Here is a 25,301-nt window from a genome sequence, read left to right on the forward strand (position 1 = left end):
GGCTTACTCCATGCCAACCAAATAGCTATAGTTTTGTCTTGATTAATCGTCGAGTCTGAGAGTACTGCAAATTCCTGGAAAATATCTATAAATTGTCTTATATCTTCCTCATAGCCTGCTATGATGCTTGTATTGTCATCTGCAAAAAAATACATGCAGAATGTCAAACCATCAGGTAGAGGGAGTTCTCTAATCAGCCCACAGCTATGAAAATAGTACAGCTAACATAACAATGGTTTGATAACAATTGCAAAGAGAAGAGGTGTGAGGGGGCACTAGAAAATTAAACCTTAACCATGCTACAGAAGCCCTGGCCAAACCCCAATCTCTCCAAAGCAACCAAAATAAAAGACCAATAAAATACCACATGGTATTTTTCTCATTTACCATGTGATATACTGATTTACTATGCGGTAAGCTCTTGTAGCTAGTGGTCTCGGTTGAAAATTGCTACTCTACCATTTTTAAATGCTCTTGGACTAGAATAAAACATTTTGAACATTTAAAAATGTCAATTTAAAACATCTATTTTAAATTCAGGCGCCCGAATCCCTAGAACAAACTTAAAACCACTATCACTAAGGACAATATGAGAACTTACAACTAGTTGAGATGAGTCAATTTTGGTATAATTTGCATTAGAAGATCAGGTTTTAAGTACCATAATGCATTTGTCATCATAATGGCCCCATAATGAAAGGAACATTCCCACATATGCTTGGCCTAGCTGTGCCTTCTGCAAATGGCCTGGCTTTAATACAAGCTCACTAAAAATTCTAAATGTAAAAACTTTTCCTTTCCATAGAATTCATTCATGAGAACATTAAATTATAAACAAGATGAATTACATTCAAAAGGCCTGCCAATGGAGTGATATATTAATTAATAATGTCACTAGAAAGAGTTGTGTATATTAAGGAATGATCTGACCAATATGCATAGTGGGTACTTGTAATTGTATTTTTGTTGGAAGATTTTGTCGATATATGATCTAATGTTGAGCTATGTATTGTAGTTGGTTGATTTATGAGTTGTTTCATATTCTGATGTCCCATGAAGATGCTGAGTTTATCCATGTTCGCATTCTTCAAAGTAAAATCCATGTTGAAATCCCCTAAAATGTAAGTGGGAATGTTGGAACCCAAATCTTTCAAGATGCTATTGAGCATTTTTATAAGATTATTTGTTGTAGCTATTGGGTGCTTGTATACATTAAGTATTACTAGTTTGTTCAATGATTCAGTTTGAAAGATAGTAACTAAACATTAAGAATTGTTGTTGTGTTATAAGTTTAATATTGTCTTTGTAGTAAGTACAAATTCCAACTCCCATTGATTGTGAAATGTTCTTGAAACCTTCAATGTGCATGTCTGTAAAGGAATTGTTGTGTGTTTCTTGCAGGCAAAGTATTTGGAATGCAAGAATGTTGAAATTTGCTAATATGTCTTGCTTATTTTTTTGGAAAGTGCGGGTGTTAAGTGATTGCAATATTTTACATGTTTTCTCAACTGTATTGAAATTCATGAAGTCCAATTTCCATGCCCTCTTTTCCCTCAATCTTTTGATCTCTTGGAGAATAGACATTTCACCTTTTATTTGCTTCATTTGAATTGGCTTTACTATGTAAAGATTCTTTGGATCTCATATACGTGATAATGCTGTGTATGTTAGGCCATGTGATTTTATTCATGTGGGATCAAAACCTAATGTATTCATTGAGAGTTCTTGTGAGCGATGAATTGTTCTAGCAGCAGCAGGTTGTATTGGGAATAGGTGGCAACATATACTATTGAGAAAGTACTTGCCCACTTGAAACTCTCTAGTAACTTGCAAAATTGGTGTCCATGAAGGCTTTTCTTTGTTTGTGTACAATGTAGAGTTTGTATTTCTTGTCTTTAAACTTATCCTTGTATCTATGAATCGGAACCATATTTTGGGTGGCTTTTTATCAACATATGATCTCATAAAAATAGCATTTGCTCCATTAACCAAGCCATCCAAAATGTTAGGATTTCCTAAACATAGTTCGACTATCATTCTGGGCTTGAGCTTCAATTATGCATGCAATCCTACAGTATGTGTATTCAACATGGAGAAAACATCATCATTGTGTGTCTTTAGCGGCATTTGTGAAATATAAATATTGTGTTTGGGTTTTTTCTTTTGGATGTCGATGGTAATGGTAGTTCAAGTAGTCAATATCTAACAAAGTTTGAGTACCTAGTCGAATGCAATTCAAGATTTCTAAAAACTCATTGTCATTTTGTCGCATTGGTGTGTTGAGCTCATAGTACATTACTTTGTCTTTTCAGAATGATGGTAGCATTGATAACATTGTTGGCTTGTCTGAGAATATCCATGCATCTTTTGTTGGGCTTGCTTGGCAAAGATCTCCACAAAATATGATGTCCTCACCACCAAAAGGTTAAGAGTGATTGTGCTTTATGTCACACATGCATGTCAGCTGCAATAAATGTGTTTTGACCAACCAAAGAAATTTCATCAATAACTAACAGGTCCACATCTCTGTAAAGTGCAAAGAGGGTTTGCAATGATTCTGCAGATAAAGATTTGTATGAGCATGTCATTAGTGGGAGGTGTAGTGCAGAGTGCAATGTGTTTCCACCTACGTTGAATGTAGCTTTTCTAGTATAAGCTAAAACCAATATTCTTGGAAGTGAAGCATTTGTTGTGTCTCGATGGCTGTAGTGTCTCAACAATCCTTGGATTGATATAAGCAAAGTGAATGTCTTGCCAGTTCCTGCATTCCCAGACAAAAAAATATGAAGAGGTTGAGATGGACGTAGGCGTTTCTTCAATAGAATGTCTTGAAATATTATGCGCCGCTCTACATTCAAAGAACGTATCGAAGAATGGTATTCATTGTTGGGTTGTGCTTTGTATGTGAAATGTATGCTTTCAATGAATTGTTTTTGTTTTTGAGTCTTTGGAATCTCTACTTGAAGGCCAAACTCTTGTCTTCTTTGAGCAGGATCACTATTTATAGTAGATGATGAGTTTGCATTGGTTGAAAATGCTGGTGAGGGTTTTGATTCCATTATTTTATTGAAAGTGACTTTGTTTGCCTCTATTTGTATTTTGTTTTCCTCGTAGAACTCATGCCACGTTGGTATTTCATCACTTAGTATATGCTCCGACTCAATGAAAGGCAAGTATAGTTCTCTGGATCCTGATTCTTATTGTAGTTATTGAAGCGAATAATCCGTTGGCGCTTCCTCTTCTTTGTTGTGTTTGTGCTACCCCCATAGTCACTAACAAATGATGCTAAACAAACTTCGTGCATGGAATTTCACCGTTGCAAATATTTTGTGATTACATCTGCAAAGAAGATGTCATTGCTTTCTAGGTTTAACTTCTCTAGCTCATGTCTTCTTTTAAGCAAGAAAGTTCGTTCTTCTAGGGGGCTGGTGTTTATGTATGAGAATTCTCTAGTAGTTGATGTGAGTGGCAATGATAGGCACAAGTACACTGCTTGTTGGGCACTTATGTGTTGTGTGTTTAGTAATGCATTCCCTACTTTTCGAAGGCGATCATTTGTAGGCGAGTTGGATTGAATACACTTTGTGAAAGCTTTTTGGACGGCTTCGTTTGTATCCTTGTCTATTTTTGTCATGTAAGAAGTGCAATATGTTGCGGCTCCGTGTGGATTGAAAATAAATTGCAAATCGGTATTAGCTCCCCATAACTTAGATATTACTGGGTTAAAGTTGTTAGTGAATATGTCTTTGGGATCACATTTTAAGAAAATTGTTGGTTTAATTATAGTAGAATGTAGTCCGAGAATGTATTTGTCATGTGTAACCTTAAGTTCTTTCAGATATTCATCAAATTTTAACTGAAGTGTGGTTGGCTTGTCTAGAAGTGCAGTGATATCTTTCATTGTTTGCTTGCATGTAGCAATCAAGTTATTGTCATTTAAAGGCAAGAGGAGTTTGGTTGCTTGCATTGGAGGACGTGGGAATCCAAAGCAGCATTTTTTATTTCTCCTTTTGCAAGTTTTTTTATGTTTATGTACTTGGATTTCTAGAGTTTCTAGGTGAAGGTCTGACATATTGCAACATATATATCTATCAACATATCTTTCTATCTCTTTATTTGTTGACACACCATATGTAGGCGATTGGTCAATCCAAAGTAGTCCATGGTCATGTTGGCTACCTTGGTTCTGAAATTCTCTAACGAAGAAAAAATCCGTAACTTTGCCTAGGATAGAGGAATCTTGTTTTGTAAGTCTTTTCATTGCTTGGAACCTATGCACACTATGTTGAGCTCTCATTGATGGACTCTCTTTTTCTTTCTAGCAGCCATGGTTTCTAAGCATGAAAGCAAAGGCTTCCATAGTATTTCTTCTGCAGAAAAAGTTATAAAGAAAGTTGGAGGTCCTAATTGTCTGACCATTGCAAAAAGGTTTTTTTGTAGTTTAACTTTGTAGTCTGCACTCGTTCTAATTGAAGTGAAGTCATGGTAGCCAATGTTAGATCACAGAAGATGTTCTATATCAGTACTCTCTATGTGTCCTTCACTTTTAATGTGCGTCCTTGCAACTTACCCTTGCGCATTCTAAAATAAGTTGATGAAAGCAATTGTCGAACCAATATTTTCATAGTTTTAAAGAATAGATTCTCAATGAAGAATGCAAAGCGTCGATCCATATTTGTAATTTCCCAATGTGCAATTTCTTGGTAGGATGTGCATTTAGGCAAATTGTATGATCGTGAATGCCCATAGAATAAGTTTGGGAATGCAAGTTCTTCACAATGTATGTCTTTAAAAAGACTCAATGGTGAAAATCCTTGTGAAGGAGCTATGCATATGGTTTTGTCTTCAAAATCCACTACTTGTTGATGTGTAAATTGCATGTATTAATGTGTCAGTAAATATGTCCTCATTGTCAGCTATTGCATCATGATTTGGTATAGTTTGTACTGAGCTCTCTTTTTGTAGTGATTCTATATGAGTTGTCCATTTGTCATTCAACTTGATGTTGTATTGTTTGTATAGTGAACTTGACAAAATCTCATTTAGAGCACGCATAGTAAGTGTAGGTCTAACTAAGCCACTCATATAATAATGAGTATACTATCTTATAATTCACCAATATCACTGGCCATACACTGTAAGAGGTGCTTTTGAGACCAAATGGGTTCACACCGTCCATACCCAATCCAAGTCTCAAGCTCCTAGGTTCTTCCTTGCCTTGCCATATCTCTTGAGGTCGGTAATTTATTCTCCCTTGGAAGCATTTTACACAATAGCCTACACGTGAAGACCATAAATGAGGAAAAGCATTCGAGTAATTGACCCACTAGCATAATTCACCATGTTTGCAAAATAGACTTTAAAGCTTACTTGAGTAATGCATTCAAACTTGCATTGCTCCATCCATAGATGGTTTGCAAGTTTAGTAACTCAAGGGAGGCACATAGAACACAGAATGTGCACCCCTCAAACAGTGGAGTCGATGTTGCGGTAAAAAGATTGTCCTGCTCCATGCTATCATCCCTCCCTTCGGATTGATGGACATATAAATCCCACACCATATCATCAAACACCTCCTCCACGGCTTCATGAGGTAATGGTGGAGGGCTACTATCACCATCACTCCATGCATCCGTAACGGTCCCTCCTGAAGATCCCACCTCATATCGTCGATGCTTCACCTCCTCACGACGAGCATAGGGCAACATATGCGGGTGTGGCACTACATCCTGTATCAAATTAAAACGGGATCATAACTCTAACATATGAACACCCATGGGTATCTCAATCAACCTTATTTCTTTAACACTTACCATGTTTATGGCCGCATCCTATTCTCCATACTTTGAGATGTGATTGAGTGTAATCCTGCGTGCACGATACATGTTTCCTCGACATCGACCACACATACATTTGATTTTTTGCTCCAACCACATTTTGCGGTGGTGGATATGGAGGGATTCATCCTCATTGGAGCTACTTGTTGAAGATGAAGACATCCTATAAATAAACAACCCAAAAAGTTTACTCTTGTATCAAATATTTAATCCTAAAGCTCTATAGTGCATCTAATGCCGCGTCTAAAACTGCGTCTATCTGTTCTGTGGTGCACGTTTATAGGCACGTCTAAAACCGTGCCTACTCTGTGTATTTAGATGCGCAATTACATGTGTATTTAGATGCGTGTATAGATGCACTTATAGATGCAATTTTCAAATCTACTTTTAGCGCGCTTGCTTTTCTTTTCTTCACATACTTTAAGCTTCACACGACTTGCTTTGCTATTAACAGACACAGTTCTGAGCACCCACACTTATCTCCAGGCACCCACACTTACTTCCAGGCTTACACAATCATCTCCAAGCACACAAGAGAAAGGGTCAACAAGGAAGAGAAGAAAGAGAAGCAAAGGGTGAACAAGGAAGAAAAGAAAGAGAAGCAACTTTGAAGAAGGACAAGAAGCTTCCATACCTCTATCCAAGGTAAGTCTCTTTAAGGTTGATCTTCTTTGAAAGTTGCTCTCTTTGGATTCGTCTTTTGTCGTATCCAAGAAACGAATGTTTTTGGTACCAGTGTTATGCTTTTGTGTCGAGCGCATGTTCTTTTTGAGTTTTTAGAATAGTCTGTCTGTCGGAGCACGTCTATAGATGCGTCTGAGAGGGTGCATCTACTCTATTTTTAGAAACAGATAGCTGCGTCTATAGACGCACTGTTATACGCGAAAATAGATGCGCTTTCAGATGCATCTATAGACGCGCTTCGATAGTTTTAGACCCTTCCCTTTCCTTCTCTTCCCTTCGCTTCTCTTCCCTTCCCTTTTCTTTCCTTTCTCTTTCCTCTTCCCTTTCCCTTTCCTTTCCTTTCTCTTTCCTCTTCCCTTTCCCTTTCCACTTCCACTTCCAAGAAAAGGATTTGCCTCTCTTTTCTTCTCTCTTTTTCTATATTTGCCTCTCTTTCCTTCTCTCTTTTATCCTCTCTTTCCCTCTCTTTTCATGGTAATTTTTCTCTCTTATCTCCTCTCTTTTCCTCTCCTTTCTGCTCTCTTTTATTCCCACTTTTTCTCTCTTTTTCTCCTCTCTTTTCCTCTCTTTTATCCCCACTTTTTCTCTCTTTTTCCCCTCTCTTTTCCTCTCCTTTCTCCTCTCTTTTATCCCCACTTTTTCTCTCTTTTTCTCCTCTCTTTTCCTCTCCTTTGTCCTCTCTTTTCCTCTCTTTTCTACTCTCTTTCCTCTCTTTTTTACTCTCTTTCCTTCTCTCTTTTTCTCTTCTTTTTCTCTTCTCAGCTCATCAGTAATCTTCTTTTTTTCTTTTTTCCAGTTCATCATGTCGCCAGGAAGCTCTTCAGGCTCACCTAATCTTCGGGAGACCATCTTTCGGGAGTTATATAACCTTTTGGGGCACCCTCCCAGTCCTGGGGAGTTATATGGCTACATGACGAGTACTCTAAACACCCCCCGAGAGTCGACTTGAACATTCTTATTTAGCACAATTACAATTGGAAATAGCCAATTGCTTCTATCCACCTTGGAAAGAATCTCATACTTAGTAGTTAATCTATTTTGGCCTTCACCTTGGCATATTTAGGGTCCATTTGGTATCATTGCCACCAAATGGATAATTTACATCTCAAAGTAGATGGACTTAGTGTTGATATTGGTGAAGAAACCATGGACTATGAGCATAAAGAATGTGCTGCATACATAGGAAAAATACATGAGGTAAACAAGAAAAATTTAATTGCAATTAAAATTTTGAAAAAAGAAAAGACCAAACACACCATGTAGTGAGCAATTGGATTCATCCCATCCATCTACCATGGCTTCAATGAACTCTTTCATGATGACTTTATATAGTTGCACATCATCATCGTCTATGGAAGGCTTCCTCAAGATCTTTACCATATTGTCCAATGCTTTCCAAACACATATTTTCAAGGTTCTCACATGAGGATCAACTTCCAAATTAGTGGTGCAATGACATAAATCTTTCCAATAATTCCAATGCATATTTAATCGTTTTTCCCATGATTGGACAAAAATCATCGTGCCTTTGAGCCTCCCATGGACACTTTATTTGGAAGATTTCTTAGTTTTCTTGACAATTGTGTCTCTTTGATTAGCTTTACATTCCCTCCATGTAGACCCATGCTCGAGAGTAAAGGTTCGACCCTTGCTATACATGATGCCGCTCTCCTCCGGTTTCATGTTCCATACATATACAATGTGTAAGTAAAGCAATTTATCAATGAGCCGCATCTCCGCATGCAACACACAAAAATGCACTCTTTGTTAATGGAATGTTTAATATTGGATCCCAATTTTTATCGATTTGATCTCTATTGAGTGCAACATCTTGATTGCAGCTCATCACTCCATTGCTCCATTACATTCATTTGTTAGAATCATCATCTGTGATGTCATTCATCACATCTTTAGCATTCCCAAAGTCTTTTTGTCTTTTGATTTTCTCTCTCCCTCTATGTATTCCTATGTTACTGCCTCGAAGTTGTTGTGAGTGCATACAATAAAGACACGGATATGTTGCATTTGCACTCAATTCCATTCCAAACATACACTTCAATGCTTTAACATCTTCTGTCATGTGCCATTCAACTTTAAATGATCCAAACCCTTCAACTTGAAGCAACTCTCCTTTCGTCTGGGCATCTATGACACTTGAAATTGGAGATCTATCAAAGACCCATGTCAAGAATGAGTGTGTCTCTTTAGGAAGTTCAAATGCAGCGAGCCACCGAATGTGCTTTTCCGATTGCACACCAAAGTCTTCCCTAACTTCCTTATCTTTGGCATGTCCAAGGGCTTTGTTCATCAAAGTAATACTAACCCTCTCCAACTTGTGTGCTTTTACAACCTCACACTCATCCAATTTGATAAACGAAGACTAACTTTCCTTCACAATCTAAAAGATTATAAGATTTACATGATTAAAAAAGGTTTCAATAAAAATTCCAGCTCTCTAAACAATATAATTGTAACCTACCCCACACTTTCATGTTGTAAAACTCCACTATTGTAGCTTGGACCCTACTTACATCCAAAAAGACATTGTTATGCTCCATGTACTCAAAGGTGCTTGGTCCTTGCTTTGTCCCTTTGGTAGTTTGTCCTCCGTTCTTTTTGCTCTGTTGGCCATTTGTCTTGTTTGTGCCTTCCAACTCATGCTTTATGAGATGTGTATAAATCCACACAACAAATCTTGGCAGCAAAATTTGTTTTTTTCCTTGCATTTCTAAGATATACTAGTCTCGGCACAATAAAGGATTCTTTACACCTTGACCTCGAAGTGCATTTACAAAGACATTATATATAGCTAAGTATCCTTGCCGGACTAATGCCAACAGTATCACATGCATGGACAACTTCTGATAGATCTACAAGATTCTCTAAGTCAGTTGTAACCTCTTGTAATATTGCATGTCGCAATGCATGCCGACAAGGATCCCTAAGAATAGAAATGAATTCTTTCTTCTTAAGCACACTCTTTACTGCATAAAGTTTATAAGATGAATATCTTCCAATAACATCATTCATAAATTTTTTGCAAAAATCATGATAACATTAGAAATATAAATGACTCATTTGTAAGTAATGCTTCATAATTACAACATAGTCCAAACATACTTACCTTGTAGCTTTCACCCTGTGCTTCCTTGCTCCACCACCATATGCCAAGCTCTCCATTAGTTGCATAGGCTTGATCCAATGCTTGTAACCTAGAGGGGTTCTTTTTGTTCTTTCTAATTTAAATCTCCTAGTCAATGTAGCAAGCTCTTATGGAATGGACCAAGTATTTTTCAACGATTTCTTCTTCTCATTTATTAATCTTGTGACCTTTATTTTGCAATTTCAAAATCAATAACTTTTTATGTGTTCTTGGAGGTTATGCATGCTGTTTTTAAGTATCTTTGTCTCTCCTTCCATTCTCAACAAGTGAACCTTGGCAAATTGTGCTTCAGCATTGGAATGGCCGATGCATTTACAATACCCTAGTAAGCCTTGAAGATCATTTCCTATGTATTGAATAAAACTCGTCACATTTTTAAACATAGGTGGAGCACCTATCAAAGGATCCACTGGATAGAGGCCACCAGCACTCCACAAGTTAACATGCTTTGCTCCTTGTTGTCGTAGTTGATCTAGTGTTTCTTTGTTGAAAATCTTGTGGCCATGGCATTGATGAGTGGTGGCATACTCTGGTGGAACTTCGATGTGCAAGGTGCTTTTTTGAGGCTTGTTGGTGCGATCTTCTAATGGAGCCATGAGAGGGATTTAGAAATAGGGCCTTGGATCAAAATTCAAAGGAGAAAAGATTTACAAGGGTAAAGAATAGAATAGGATCAATGGAAGCAAGTTTGGGACAAAACGATGAGAAGAAATTGGATTTAGGTGTTGAAAAGTGCTTCTAGAAGGAGTATGAATGAGGGATTGGAAGCTGATTACGGTGAGGAGTAGGATTTAAATGTTGGAAAGTGATTTGGGTGCATAGGCATGGTTTAGGGGAAGGTTTGGAAGAGTTTTGGGCCACTTTGGGCACTTTTGAAAAATTTCATTTTTTTTTTGGGGAATGTGGACCACCTAAAGGTTGTAAAGAGAGTTAACTTTTTGAGAGTGGGGGCCCCTCAAAGCGGGAGAGGGGGGTGCACTTTTGGGGGACTACCAAGGGCCTAGGGAGTTTTACTTTTTTGTCCCCATATGGGAGTGATGGGGCCCTCTATAGGCTAATCCACTCCTTATGATGCCCTTTTTGAGTCCAAAATTTCCCTAATGTCCAATTATTGAAGTAAGAACTTGCAAATTTCATTATCCATAATCCAAAATTTAATGCCTACACTAGTCAAACACATTATTTACTATCGTCAATGTTGCAGGAGGGATGAAATTGGTACTACGCATGAACTTCTCTATACTCCTACCAACCTTTTCAACATTTAAGGTAAAGTTGAAGTACTTTGACATGCCATCCTCCAAGTGTTCTTGCACATCCCTTCAATGACTAGTAGGTGTTCTCGCACATTGCTTACTATCTTCAATGTTGCAAGAGGGATGAAATCGGCACTGTGCATGCACTTCTCTACATGCTTGCCTACCTTTTCACCATTTAAAATAAAGTTTGAAGGACTAAATCATGCTATCCTCCATGACTAGTAGGTGTTCTTGTAGATCCCTTAATGTCCCTTGTGAAGTAATGGTCACATTCCTCATCATCATCAATCAACAAACTCACTCATGTATTGTCATCATTGTTAGTTTTCACGAGAAGCCAAGAGCTACTTGTTTTCTTCCAGTGCCTATATTCAACATCAAAATGCAACATTTGGCCTTATATGTGGTAGCTAATAACCACATTGTCCTTAATGCATGACATTGAAACAAGTCACCTTTTTGTTCATTTGACCTAGTTCCCCAATTCATCCCAAGAAAATCTTCAAGACCAGTCTCATCTCCACAATGGCATTACCACATAGTTTTTGTTCTATGCATCTGTATACTCTAAAAACAAGAAACAAAATTTTTAGAGATGTAAACCAAGACAACCTTGCCCAATTAAAGCAAAATGTGAACTTAATGTCCATCCCCACATCCTTTGCGATCTTATCCTTGTATGATTGCAACATCCTTGAGTCCACCATGCTATAGTCCATTCAATTTGTGGTTACACAATGCTTCGAAGATGGCCATAGCTTGATGCTGTCCTTGGTGTAATGTATGTTACATTAAACCAATACACATTCTTATTTTGCTTACCTAAATCCTCATGAACCATAGTGAACTTACCTATGAATGACTCAACAAGTTCCCACTTCTCAAAGTCCAAAGGGAATACATTTGCCATGAATAAGAGCTCTTCTAAAATAAACCTAAAAATTCCGAATGGAATCATTTAAAAAGGTATAGAGATAGAAATATTTATAGTGTGATGGTATCCTAGATTGATTGAGTGATGGAGGCAAGCACATGTATTTTCCTATGTATATGTGTTGCACCTTTAAACTTCCAGATGTGACCCTTTCATTCATGCAAGATATCACCTCTCTTGCTGTTGGGTAGCTTATGTGGACCCTTTGTTGATCCTTTCATGATTATCCAATCATGAAAGTTGTAGGTGCAAGGGGATCCACTTATGCAATGCATTTTTGGTGTTGTGGAGCACACAAGACGTCACAATATTACATGGTCTTGTAGCTGTTCCCCACCATTCTTGAATAGCTTATAATATGAGAAACAAAAGTCTCAATAGCAAGAATAGAGCTCCAACACAAGGTAGTGTAGCATGGAGAAAGAGAGCAACTCCAACAAAGGTAGAGCAAGTATAAAGATGCAGAAGGGGGTAGAGGAGAGAGGGAGGGTATGCCAGCAGAATAGGTAGAGGAGGTACAACAGTGCATAGGGTGGCTACAGGAGAGAGGGTGGGTATGCCAGCACACACACACACACACACCCCTTTGGGGATCCTTGTGTGCTTCAAGATTGTCAACATACTAATGGCCCATAAAGGTCATATATTCTTGTGTGCTTCAGGATTGTCAACATATTGATGGCCCATAAAGGTCGGAAATCATATTGAAGCCTTTCAAAAAGAATATGATGTCCCACTTATGCATAGGCTTAGTCACATGGAGGTTATCACATCCTATAGGACTTGACAATACTTGTTATTATTGTTTTCTCCATAATGCTTTTTATTAGTGATCATGGAACTAGCATAGTGGAATTGATGGAGGAACATGGCCAAGCTGCTATTGATTTATTATTATGAACTTTACCCACTAGTAGAGGAAAGTTATATGGTTTATTATGCTTTAAAACATGTAATTATTACTAGTAGGTGCCTTTATTTTGTACCTAGGAGTTAGGAAAGCAATTGTCATATAGGAATGAGATAAGACAAAAAAACCATGAATATTTGACAATGGGTCATGAAAAGGTTCCCCACTATGTCATTAATATGGAGGAAGGACATAAACCAGGCACCCTAAGGAATATCCCAAGGTTTAGCTTGGATCATGAGAGGTACTACCATAGATAATGATGCACTAGAGAACTTCCTTGAGTAATGGAGCATTGATGAGGAGAAGATCTCAGAGGTAGATATCTCCATGTGAACACAAGTGGAAAAATGGACTATATACATCCCATGCGGTTATGTGACTTAATAGTTTGTATTAATGAGGGATATATTTAGGATGAAGAGGGGAGATACTAGATTTAGGATGTACAAGCAAGCATGAGGAGCATGGGATAGAACAATAATCAAGGAAAATGAACCTTGAGTGGCATCAGAATGTGCATTGAATGTGATGACCACAAACTAGCATTAGTGTAAGTTCCAATACACACAGAGGTATGGATTCCTCTTGCTTCCATCTTGTATGATTGTTGAACATGCATACAACTCAAGAAGCTTGGGAATGTCTACACTACATGAAGGGGAGTGCAAGTAATAGGTGGCACTAATAGCAAGGGAGCTTTGAGAAGAAGGAAGCACCATTGGAGACCTTGAGCACCCCTTCACGACAAGGCCTTGGAGGGCTCCCAAACATAGCGAGACCCAGGTAAGTTCACCTACACCCCATCAATCCGGTGGATGTTTTGTACACTATCTCCAAATGCAGAGTTTCGATGGCTAGCTAACGAGTAGAATGATAGCCATGCCTACCACCCAAACTCGTGAGCTAAAATGGGAGACAATGGGCTCTGTTAAGCCTTCCATTAAGCTATCTACCATTGTCTTCTTCACAGTTCATGGCTTGCAAGCTGCTACTCATTTTGTGCTCATAGAGCAGATCATGTACTATAGCTCCTTCCCTGTGTTCACGTAGCTATTCGGATGAGTATGTGCTTCAGTTTATAGTCAACAACCCCCTGTGACAAAAGACTAGCATGCACGAGAGTATAGAATTGTCCACACATGGATTGTTATTGGCCCTCGTCATTGAGATACTATTAGAGAAAAGAAGAATCACTTAGGTCCAATTGATTGCCTCTCATGAACACTAAGGACTTCAATATCAACCCTCCAGCCTCCTCACATAACGAACACCATACCTTCTACTAGTAACCTGTGTTTTCTTATAATATCGTGGTCTTCAAAGTGGAGGAGATGAAATAAGCTTACGAGGGAACTAGTCCGAGCAAGTTTACATAACCTCTTTGCACCACAAAACTTGAGGAAGAAAGCTCTATGCTATGTCCCTCTACCTTAGCAAACAAGACAAGCAGAGTCTGTGGCAAGTCCGTTGGAATATCTTGGTTGTGAAGATACTCTGAGATATCCAAGCTCTAAGAACTCGACTGCGCACCCACTTTGCATTTTGCTCACAGGTTTATCTGCCCAACCTCCAAGCTGAGTATGAAAACTTTAGATGGGTGAATAGGGTGATCAACTTGCACCATTCATCTTTAAATGTCTAATTTGTGGATATGGAAAACACTGGGTGCCTATCATTTGCACAAAGATTGATGATGATCTCTACTCATGTTTTTGCTAACTGAATGATATGGGACTATCCGTCGAGTGATAGTATGTCATTGGATTGCTTCAAAAGAGAGACGTCAGTTCTGCACTATTGACAGACCAATTTCCAAGGGCTCTATTGATAAGGCATTTTTTTGGGGCCCGTAGTCCTTCTAAGAAGTAGGCATTTTGTTAACCAAGAGAAGGACCATCGTAATTTTATTAATTTTTGATATATTGTGTAGGATATATGTTACTTTGTTGCACTCCTAAATGAGTACAAGAGACTCATAAAGTAGAATGTTACATATAAGATTTGTTTCATGGCCATAGATATTCCAATAGACATTTGCTGACTCGAGAGGAAAACTAAAAGTGCCATTGGATTCTTATGGCATGGTTTTACTACTAGGACCAACTTTGGTTATTTGCCCTTTGATATTCTATAACATGGCCTTGCACAGTCCCATTCTAATATATACTGTAGTTCTTGGGCCGTTCTCATTTCTTATTACATGGAGAACTGAACCAACTTGAAAGGAGTTTGGAATTTTTATATGGCCGTATATATGCTTCATATGCATTCTTTAACTTTGAGGTTAAAGGAAAACCATAAAATTTCATTATATACTAGGGAGATCTTATGGTGGTGATCCATTAGAGATTATTTTGAGCTTCCCATTGGCATTACTTTGGGAATTTCTTTTAGAAAATTTGCTAAGTAGTTATTAACTCTTGAATGCTAACTTGTGACCCTCTCAATAACTTTACCTCACTCTGATGTGTACTTAGATTTAATTGTAATACCAAGAAGTGGAAAACCCAATAGGAGATCAAGGGAAGATGTATGTACATCGAGGTTGTCATGACCTTAGTTGGGATCTTGGACTTACAGGGCTTACAAAAATCTTAATCTATTAGAGAGGAACTCATTATAATTTTAAATTCACAAGGACATTAGAACTTTGAGCTTATTATATCCTTGAGATGAGCTCATTATAACTTTTTACCTAGGTGTGAAGAGTATTTATTACTTTCTGGAATTGATCTTGCCAATTCAAATGACAAGGTTAGACTTTATTTAAAATCTATAGATTGGTATAATGATTCATGAACAAAAAGGATATTGCCATTGCAATTTTTATTACATGGTCTTTGTGTATCCATGGGTATCCCCTTTATCTCTTATGGGATCTTTCTATTCCTTAAAAATAATTTTACGAGGATTCTTTTAGGACATTCTTTTCAGGATTTGTAGAAGGGCAGGAAAGCATAGATTTCTTGCACTTCACAGTGTTTATGATGTTAAGGGGGAGATTCCACTCTTATAAGCTCTCTTACTACAATTTGTTACTTGGGAATCCTACACTTGCATTAAGGCATCCATCTACTTGGGATTGCTATATTTTCGACTGCCATGGGCCTGTTATAATTTAGAGAATTGGACTTGGAATTGGACCATGGGATTTTACTTCGACTTGGGATTTTTTATGTGATTCCATTGAACATTTTTTACCTTATGAGATTTCCATTGAGATTTTATCAATAGAAGTCAAGAATATGGCATGATTTTAAGTGTGAAATGATGAATTTATGGTTTACTTAAAATTCCCATTTATTGCTTGGATTTCACGAACATTCTATATGCATTTCTTAATATCTTTAATTGCCCACCTCTGATTACTATTGAATAGTAAAATGCCTAGATTTGATTATGCTAATCTAGATTGAGTGACATGGATAACAATTGTGTGCCGGCATTGAAGCTTATAGTTCCACAATTCATAGTATGCATGTTCTAACGTTTTATGTTTGTGGATGGATGCAGGTGAGTTGGCATACCTCTCCATCAGATTTGCATTGAAAATTCTAAGGCAAAAAGACGGTGTTGGCATCTTCGAAGCATACTCTATAGCAGATTATCTCCAAGTACTAGTGAAAATGATTGAACATTCTATTGGAGACTAGCCATCAATATTTTTGTACTTTTTGCAATGTTCTGACAAGAATGTGAGTATAAAAATTGACTTTCATTTTGTAACTTTGTCAGAAGGAATGATATGATATGAATTATTCTCACTTAGGTAGTATTAAGAGAGTGGTTAACAATGGATTACTCTCATTACATGTTTGAAAAGGGGAAGAGTGGATGTTTGCAATTGATTTATTTTGACATTGGAAACTCGTCTAGTAGTGTAGTAGGATAGTTGTTTGATAGGCAACACACACACACACACACACACACACACACACACACACACACACACACACACACACACACACACACATACAAAGAGAGAGAGAGAGAGAGAGAGAGAGACTGCAGGTATGTGTTGAGAATGGTGTAAATTGCATCATATGGTTATGGGACAAAATCTAACCCTAACCCTAAGGGGTCCATGTATATACTCCTATTTTCCTTGGAATACAAGCTAGTGTACAATTAGTCTATCTTTTGTGCATTCCTCTCTCTCTCTCTCTCACTCTCCCACTTGCATTATCATGGTATCAGGTCTGGGGTTCTTTGTGTGAGCCCGAGGGGTCACTATGTAAAAACCCCATATAGCACGTGCAATCAAGGGGTATTTTAAAAATCTCCTATCTATGGGTATTTTGAAAATCCCCTATCTATGGATTTTTATAGCCTTTATACACCCCCTTCTGTAATTTTGAGATGATTGAAGTATCCCTTATGTATGCAAATTTTCAATTTTTGAATTAAAAAGCCCCTTATGTAAGTATATTTTATGTAACCTATAAATTTATGAAACCCCTTCCATTGGTTGCTTGTGCTATCTTACATATTTCTTGATGACACCCCTGGTTGTGTAAGAGTTCTTGTGAGAGAGAGTGCAAGCCCTTGCTACATCAAGGTGACAAGACCTCCCTTTGAGGAATCTTCTTATCTTTGAGAGTTCATCTTGTAGAGCTTCTCTTGATCTCTTATTTGAGACAAAAAGCTTATGATTTTGAGTTTTAGAACTTCAGATATCTTCATTTTAGTGTTGATTCATCTTCTTATTCATTCTTGAGTTCATGTTATGAGTTTTTCGAGGTGCTAAGGTTCTCTAAGGTTAGGAATTTCTTATTTTTGTAAGGTCAATCTTTGGGTCCATCCATATCAATCCTATAAGTTTCTTCTTCAGGTTCACAGTCTGGTCCTCCATCTCAGTTTGGTTCTAGTCATAGCAACCTAGCTATACTACAACAAGAAGGCCCCAGTTGAGTTGACTCAATAGCACCAACTGTAGTGGCATCCTACAGCTACAGGTATCACTTGGACAAAGCCAACAATATACCAACAACATTGCTTGCCTATGCCTCTTAATTAGCTCATCCATTGTCACCTTGTCTCTGAATGTAGGCAACTCCTATGCACATGCACCCAGCAATAAAGAGGGACCCTGCAACTACTCCATCTACACAAAGGCTCCACGAACTCTACTCCACAATTGGCTCCACCTACTCTCCATGACCTCTACTCTAGGAGCACTCATGAAATTCATTCCTTCATTGACACAAAGGCTCCATAAGGTGTAGCACCAACCTAGCAGCAATGCCTAAAATAACATCTATGCATGCCTATAATGCTATGACATGGCCACATATAGCAAAAAATATAGCAACGACTACCATGATCATTAACAAAGTGTGCATCTACACTCAGCTGCACTTTGCATTGATCCGTTGCTTCTATTGGCGTGGTACTCTTCCCTTCCAACTTTCCACTGATTCTCTATAAAGAAACATAGTTTTTGAGGTTGTTCTCATAAAGATAACATATGCAGACCCAAATGAGCTCTCCTCGTGGATCTCATCTCTCATTTCATCTCTCTTGCTCCCTATCGATGCCATCCCATGTACCCCCATCACTTCTAGCTTGGGATAGTGCATCTCCTACCTCACCAAGGAAGCCAGATTTGATCCATGATATAATGGTATGAAGTACTTGTACTCTATTATGAGGGGGCCAGCAAAACTTACAATCGGAGGGCTGCCTACAATTACATCAAGATTGAATCTGTTGCCTTGTGAGAGAACATTAGACAACCTCATCCATTGGACCTATCTCTGCAAGACCTATCTACCAGTCTCTATGTCTCTCTAAAATCTCTACACTCCCTCACTAACGTCTCTGTCTGTCACATGGTAGATAAGCCCACCCCATGATAAGGTGGAATTGACCCTAGGTGCTCTCATAGGACGACATGTGTGAGTTAGTTATCTATAGATAAGGTTGGTGGGTTTGACTAATTGTGGTTTGGTTCGTGAGACTTGGTCAGTAGTGTGCCATGTGGTAGATTGGCCTATCCATAGGCCACATCATCAAACACATGTCAACTACCATATCAACAATTACACCTTATTAGTGCCACCTAAGAACATAGTCCCCTGCTAAGCACAGGTCGCAATCAACATGTGAATGCACACTGCCACATCATCAATTAGACCCTCTTATTGATTAGAACTTCAACAAGCCATAAATTTTGATCCAGGTGGAATTCAAAGGAGCTCCAAAAGGAAAAATTGCTCAACAAGTTGAGCTCTATGCATCTATTGCTTCAAATTTTGCTTTTGGGATTTCAATAGATCATCATTTTCTAGAACCTCTTCATCGAAACCCCTCTTGATCAAACCAAATCTTCTCCAAACCCAACACTTTGTGTGATGACAATATCCCACAAGACCTTCCACTAAAAAATGTTCAGTTTTTTTGACTTCCAATTGGCATAATGGTTAATAGTTCACATGTTGTAATGACAAGTGGAGAAGTAGGAGATTGTGTGAGAATTAGAACATGCTATCTACCTTGGAGCCATATGGGCCCAAGTGTTTGTAATATGAGAATGAGAGAGGTACAAGAGAGTACAAGGGTTAGCCCTCCCTTCAAAAGGTAGAATGTATTTAAGGCCAAAGTTTTCATGACTTTGGTCTTCTTGTGTACTTGCAACATTGGGAATAGAAGCTCTCTCTTTTTCTATATTCGATTGCACTTGATTCTTCTTGTTTCCACCACTGCTAGTTTCCTTGTGATTGCCACTTCTCCCCATCACCATTCTATTTTTGTATTCAATATGTATAGGCTCACTGTGTGACCATACCATTGTAATTTTCATGGACTCATATTTTGTATTTCACTATGATGGTTTTATACACGTTCATACACATCATTGTATTAGATTCTATTTTATACATGATGTCCATTGTCTTCTCAATGGGATTTGTTGTTTCTGTAAAACAAAAAATTGTTTATTAGTAGTAATGTTGTAATTGTGTTTTGTATTTTAGAACATTTTAAAAATGTGACTAAGAAAATTCATGCACGTACTAACCAAATATGCATGTGGACTTATTTGTTGGGGATGAAACTTTGCACGGCTCTTAGGCTACCCTAGACATACATCCATGCAAGATTTGGTCTCTAAATGATTTGGTATGTGCCACATGGAAGGTATAATGCATATATTTTTGCAAGCACTCCCTACTAGTGACTACATATGGAAAATGGCGCACGTACTAACCAAATACGCATGTGGACTTATCTCTTGGGGATGAAACTTCACACGGCTCTTAGACTACCCTAGACCTACATCCATGCAAGATTTGGTCTTCAACTGATTTGATATGTGCCACATGGAAGGTATAATGCGTACATTTTTGCAAGCACTCCCTACTAGTGACTACGTATGGAAAATGGCGCACGTACTAACCAAATATGCATGTGGACTTATCTGTTGGGGATGAAACTTTGCATCGCTCTTAGGCTACCTTAGACCTACATCCATGCAAGATTTGGTCTCCAACTGATTTGCTATGTGCCACGTGGAAGGTATAATGTGTACATTTTTACAATCCCTACTAGTGACTATGTATGAAAAATGGCGCACGTACTAACCAAATATACATGTGCACTTATCTGTTGGGGATGAAACTTTGCACCGCTCTTACGCTACCCTAGACCTACATCCACGCAAGATTTGGTCTCTAACTAATTTGGTATGTGCCACGTGGAAGGTATAATGCGTACATTTTTACAATCCCTACTAGTGACTACGTATAAAAAATGGCGCACGTACTAACCAAATATGCATGTGGACTTATCTGTTGGGGATGAAACTTTGCACGGCTCTTAGGCTACCCTAGACCTACATCTATGTAAGATTTGGTCTCCAACTAATTTGGTATATGCCATGTGGAAGGTATAATGCATACATTTTTGCATGCACTCCCTACTACTAGTGACTACGTATGGAAAATGGTGCACGTACTAACCATCTGATTTGGACTTATCTGTTGGGGATGAAACTTTGCACCACTCTTAGGCTACCTTAGACCTACATCCATGCAAGATTTGGTCTCTAACAGATTTGGTATGTGCCACGTGGAAGGTATAATGCATACATTTTTTCAAGCACTCCCTACTAGTGACTACGTATGGAAAATGGTGCACGTACTAACAAATACGCATGTGGACTTATCTGTTGGGGATGAAACTTTGCACGGCTCTTAAGCTACCCTAGACCTACATCCATGCAAGATTTGGTCTCCAACTGATTTGGTATGTGCCACATGGAAGGTATAATGCGTACTTTTTTACAATCCCTACTAGTGACTACATATGAAAAATGGTGCATGTACTAACCAAATATGCATGTGGACTTATCTGTTGGGGATGAAACTTTGCACCACTCTTATGCTACCCTAGACCTACATCCAGGCAAGATTTGGTGTCCAACTGATTTGGTATGTGCCACGTGCAAGGTATAATGCGTACATTTTTGCAAGCACTGTGCTGAATGAGGATACAATGGATAGGCATGGGATGCACTTCAATGCTCATAGCATGATCGTAGGTGGCCAGTATTTTCAGCAGATACAGAGGCGTGGTCGGTATATTGAGTTCCAGGAGTACATGGTGGATTAGGAGGCATACATGTATTCTCATCTTGTTGTTGCGATCAAGATTACTTTGAGTCGTGTTCGCACTCGCAAGGCGACGTCCACTCCACGATGGCGCCTTGTAGTGGAGGATCACGAGAGCATACTTGCAACTATTGGCATGAGAGCCAATCCTGAGGAGTAGCACATTACATATCATAGTTTTGGGATCATCAGTTGATCAGATAGATTTTTATTGGGTATCACTAGTTGATTACAGCATCGCAACAAGTAATAATCCACACCCTCCTCATTGCCCTCCAAAACAATGACCGCGAAGATATCACCAATATGCACCATATCTGTAAGCTAGTCATAATCTCTAGAGGAACTGAATCCTGCATCCTGATCATCATCCTGATCATCATGTACCTCCTCCCAAGGCTAGAAGGAAGAAAGCACTCGCCATGCCCATGGATCGGCCCATGGTATCATGGAGCACCCTCCCCAATCATCATCAATGCATGCAGAGCAAAAACATGCAAACCGTTGAGAAAAGATCGCGGGGTGAGGCTCACCTATGCTCCTAATGGAATGGAAATCAAGAGTGCCAGACACTGAACAATAATCAAAAGGCCTAGACCGATCAAGACTCCCAATGTCCACACACCAAAAATACCGGCTCACCACCCTATCATCATGGAGATAGCACTAGTGGATAAGTGTTGGTTGCACCACCGCACCACATCATGTGCATCCTTGAAGCGATCGGCACTGTGACGCAATTGGTATCAACGCAAAGCACGCTTCACGCAAGCACCTGCACCATCGTGCTCTCCCTTACCGTGCCCTGTCTCGAAGTAGCTCCATGTGATCGGAATTCCTGTCTCACGGTGCCATCTGCAGAACCAATAAAATTGTCTAGCAGATTTGAACTGACCACCACAACCATCTGACCAGATCTAGTACCGCTGCCATGTGACACCATGATCCCTCAAGAAACTATCATGCAAAGTGAAGCAATGCTGCACAAAATGGGCATCATGCGATCGATCATCACTAATGTAGAAGTGATACTCTCGCACAATGACGCATGAATCCATGGTGCTATTAATGCCATCCACATGAGCCTGTGGATGACGATAGCTAATGTGCACAAATATAGCAACCTGCAATATGGCATTGAAAAAAAATATGACTATTGAAATAATTCAATATAATGAGGCCATAAAAAAACCAATAACTCAATCACACATCACCTGTTCAAAGAAATAATACTCCGATTGGATCTCATGCTGTGGTGCAAAGGTGTAATTCTCTGCAAAGTGTGACCACTGAGACAACCACCCCTATAGGAAATGTCCTCAAACATGCACGGAAGTGACGATCCTCCCACTTCGCAATGTGCGAATGGTGTATGTAGTGGTACAGCTTCCCTCGAAAACTGTCAATGAATACAACACGTGGTGTCTCCTTCCCCATAAGCTGCAACCTCCATGACTATGCACCACCATCTAATGTCAGGGTACTGTACTCATACTGCTACCAATGAACCATCTGCATGTCACAAGTATCTAGTGCAACTCGTGGCACTCTAGCAAAGTCACCACACAAAGTACACCTGCCTTCCACACAATCAAGGGAGTGGAATAAAGCATTGCCATCTCGTGTACACAATATGGAATGAATGAAGTCACGAGGGCTAGTAGGAACCACTCCCTTATGACCATCAAGGGAACAGAATACGTCATACGTCAATCCAAAATCCACATGGTAGCAACAACAGCACGTGTCACGCTCCTGAGAGCATTGCACAAACCATGGCCTACATCGCTCAAATGACCTCTGCCTAATCCTGAACTCTGGGTGTGCCTCTACAAACTGAGTGTACAACTCAGTCTGGGTACACTCCAAAAAACATGCACCATGCTCAATGTACACACCGCATGACACCCTCTTCCGTAATGCCTTCTTAAACACCGGGGATGCTCTGCAATGCTCCTCCCAAAACTATTCATGGATAATTTTTTCGCATTAGTTTCATTAATAAGCGAAAGTTTTATATGGCTTGTGAAAGTTTGTATGCTTTTATAAAAATAAAAGCCTAGTATATTCGCCACAATTTGAAACTAAAATTAAAAAAAGAGCTAGGTTTAGCCTTTAAGATTATAAAATTATAAATAAAGTCCATGAAAATTCGCCAAAGTTTTATATAATAAATAAATATATTTGGAAACTTTCGCCTACATATTATATATACAATTTAAAAACTTGGCTAGATCTATAGAATTAAGCACCAAAAGAAGACTTGTGCAATCAAGTACAATCTAGTGTTTACATTTAATGCTTGCTAGAATGATAATAATGTGGAGGTTTTATCTATTTGAACATGAAGCCGTTTCATATTGCATAAAATCTAAATGCAATGTACTATTGTCGCAATATATCCGAGACAGTACAAATTGAATTCAATACTCAATCAATACCTTAACTAGACCAATGTGTGGCCTTATATCCAACTTAAGCCTATGGTAGGCCCATCACAAGCACTATGTCTACCCCTCATCAAGTAATATAGTAGGGATCTCTCCATGCTTCTATCTTCAACAAGGACATGGAAGGACACTACATACATAGGTAAACATAAGCAACAAGTAGATTCTTAGCAAGAAGAATCAAATGATTAAAATGACACAAATTTAAATTAAAGAATGAAATTTTCTATAATGGCCTAGTAGAAGGTGTCTTGTTAGATATTTTAAGTATTTCTTTAGTCGCAGTTTATGATTGCAAAAAGTAGGTAAAAATTCAACTAAATTAATGAATAGAGCTAGAGTAGTGAATATGCAGTAAGTCATGTATTTAGTTGTGTGTGTGTGTGTGTGTGTGAAAATCTAACTTTAATTTCATCATCTACTTCTATACATTTATATATTTAGAAATTTATCACAATGCAAAGAACTTGCCAGTCAATAGAGGCTTTAAATATAAATGTACCCTTCAAGCATTCTCATATATTTAGTACACTTAAGCCATCTATCTAGTCTCACAATCTTGTATAATGGAAGATTCTATAGATTTATGACAAGAAATAAGAAGAAATGAACTAAACTAAAATGCCACATGCAAATACTTAAATATATGTATCAATGCATAGGGGGACATACTCTCTATTTTCACACAAACACACACACACACACATGTCATTGGTCTTGGCATTGAAGTCCCATATGAGCAAGACCTCTCCTAGCTACATGCACCTCTAGATGTCCTCGTGGAGTGCTAAGGAAGGTAAGATATGTCCCTAGAGATTGTCCTAATATAATTAAATTCTATGGGGATACATAACATGTTGTAATCCCCTCTCTCTCCCAACTCGCTTTAGGGATGCACATTGATGAATGAGCAAAGGGTGACAATGGAAGAAAGGAAAAATTAAGAAACCCCATCTTTTGCCATGTCCATATTAGCCCACCCACGTTCCCAACCCAATCCCATACCCACACTAGCCATCCAGCCCTGCCTGGGCATCATTTTGTCCTATCAAGATGCATGCTCTTGCTTTTTATTAGCCTTTCTATCTTGATCTCTATATCTGTACATCTTCATGGAAATGCCACCCTTTTGAACCCTTTGGATCATCAGTCATTGCTTAATCAGACGACAATGTCCCCAACATGATGGGCGAGGAAGCCTTTGCTAATGTGCTAATGCACATCTTTTTTGTTCAATAGCTTTTGTAGTAGGTTACATTGACAACATTGATGCACAATGGGCAAAGGATATTGCATAATCTCTTACAATATTGGCCAACAATGCATGTTGTTTTTGTTCCTAGGTTTGTAGTAGGTTTGAGTCAAAAAATTGATGTACAATTCGCAAAGGGTATTAACTTTGTCTTTAAACATTCCTCTATCTAATGTATGCCAAGTGGCCATGTGCAAGCA

Source organism: Dipteris shenzhenensis, chromosome 18 (genome assembly GCF_047967505.1).
Source record: "Dipteris shenzhenensis isolate YYH24624 ecotype China chromosome 18, Dip_SZ_1.0, whole genome shotgun sequence".
Lineage (NCBI taxonomy): Eukaryota > Viridiplantae > Streptophyta > Polypodiopsida > Gleicheniales > Dipteridaceae > Dipteris > Dipteris shenzhenensis.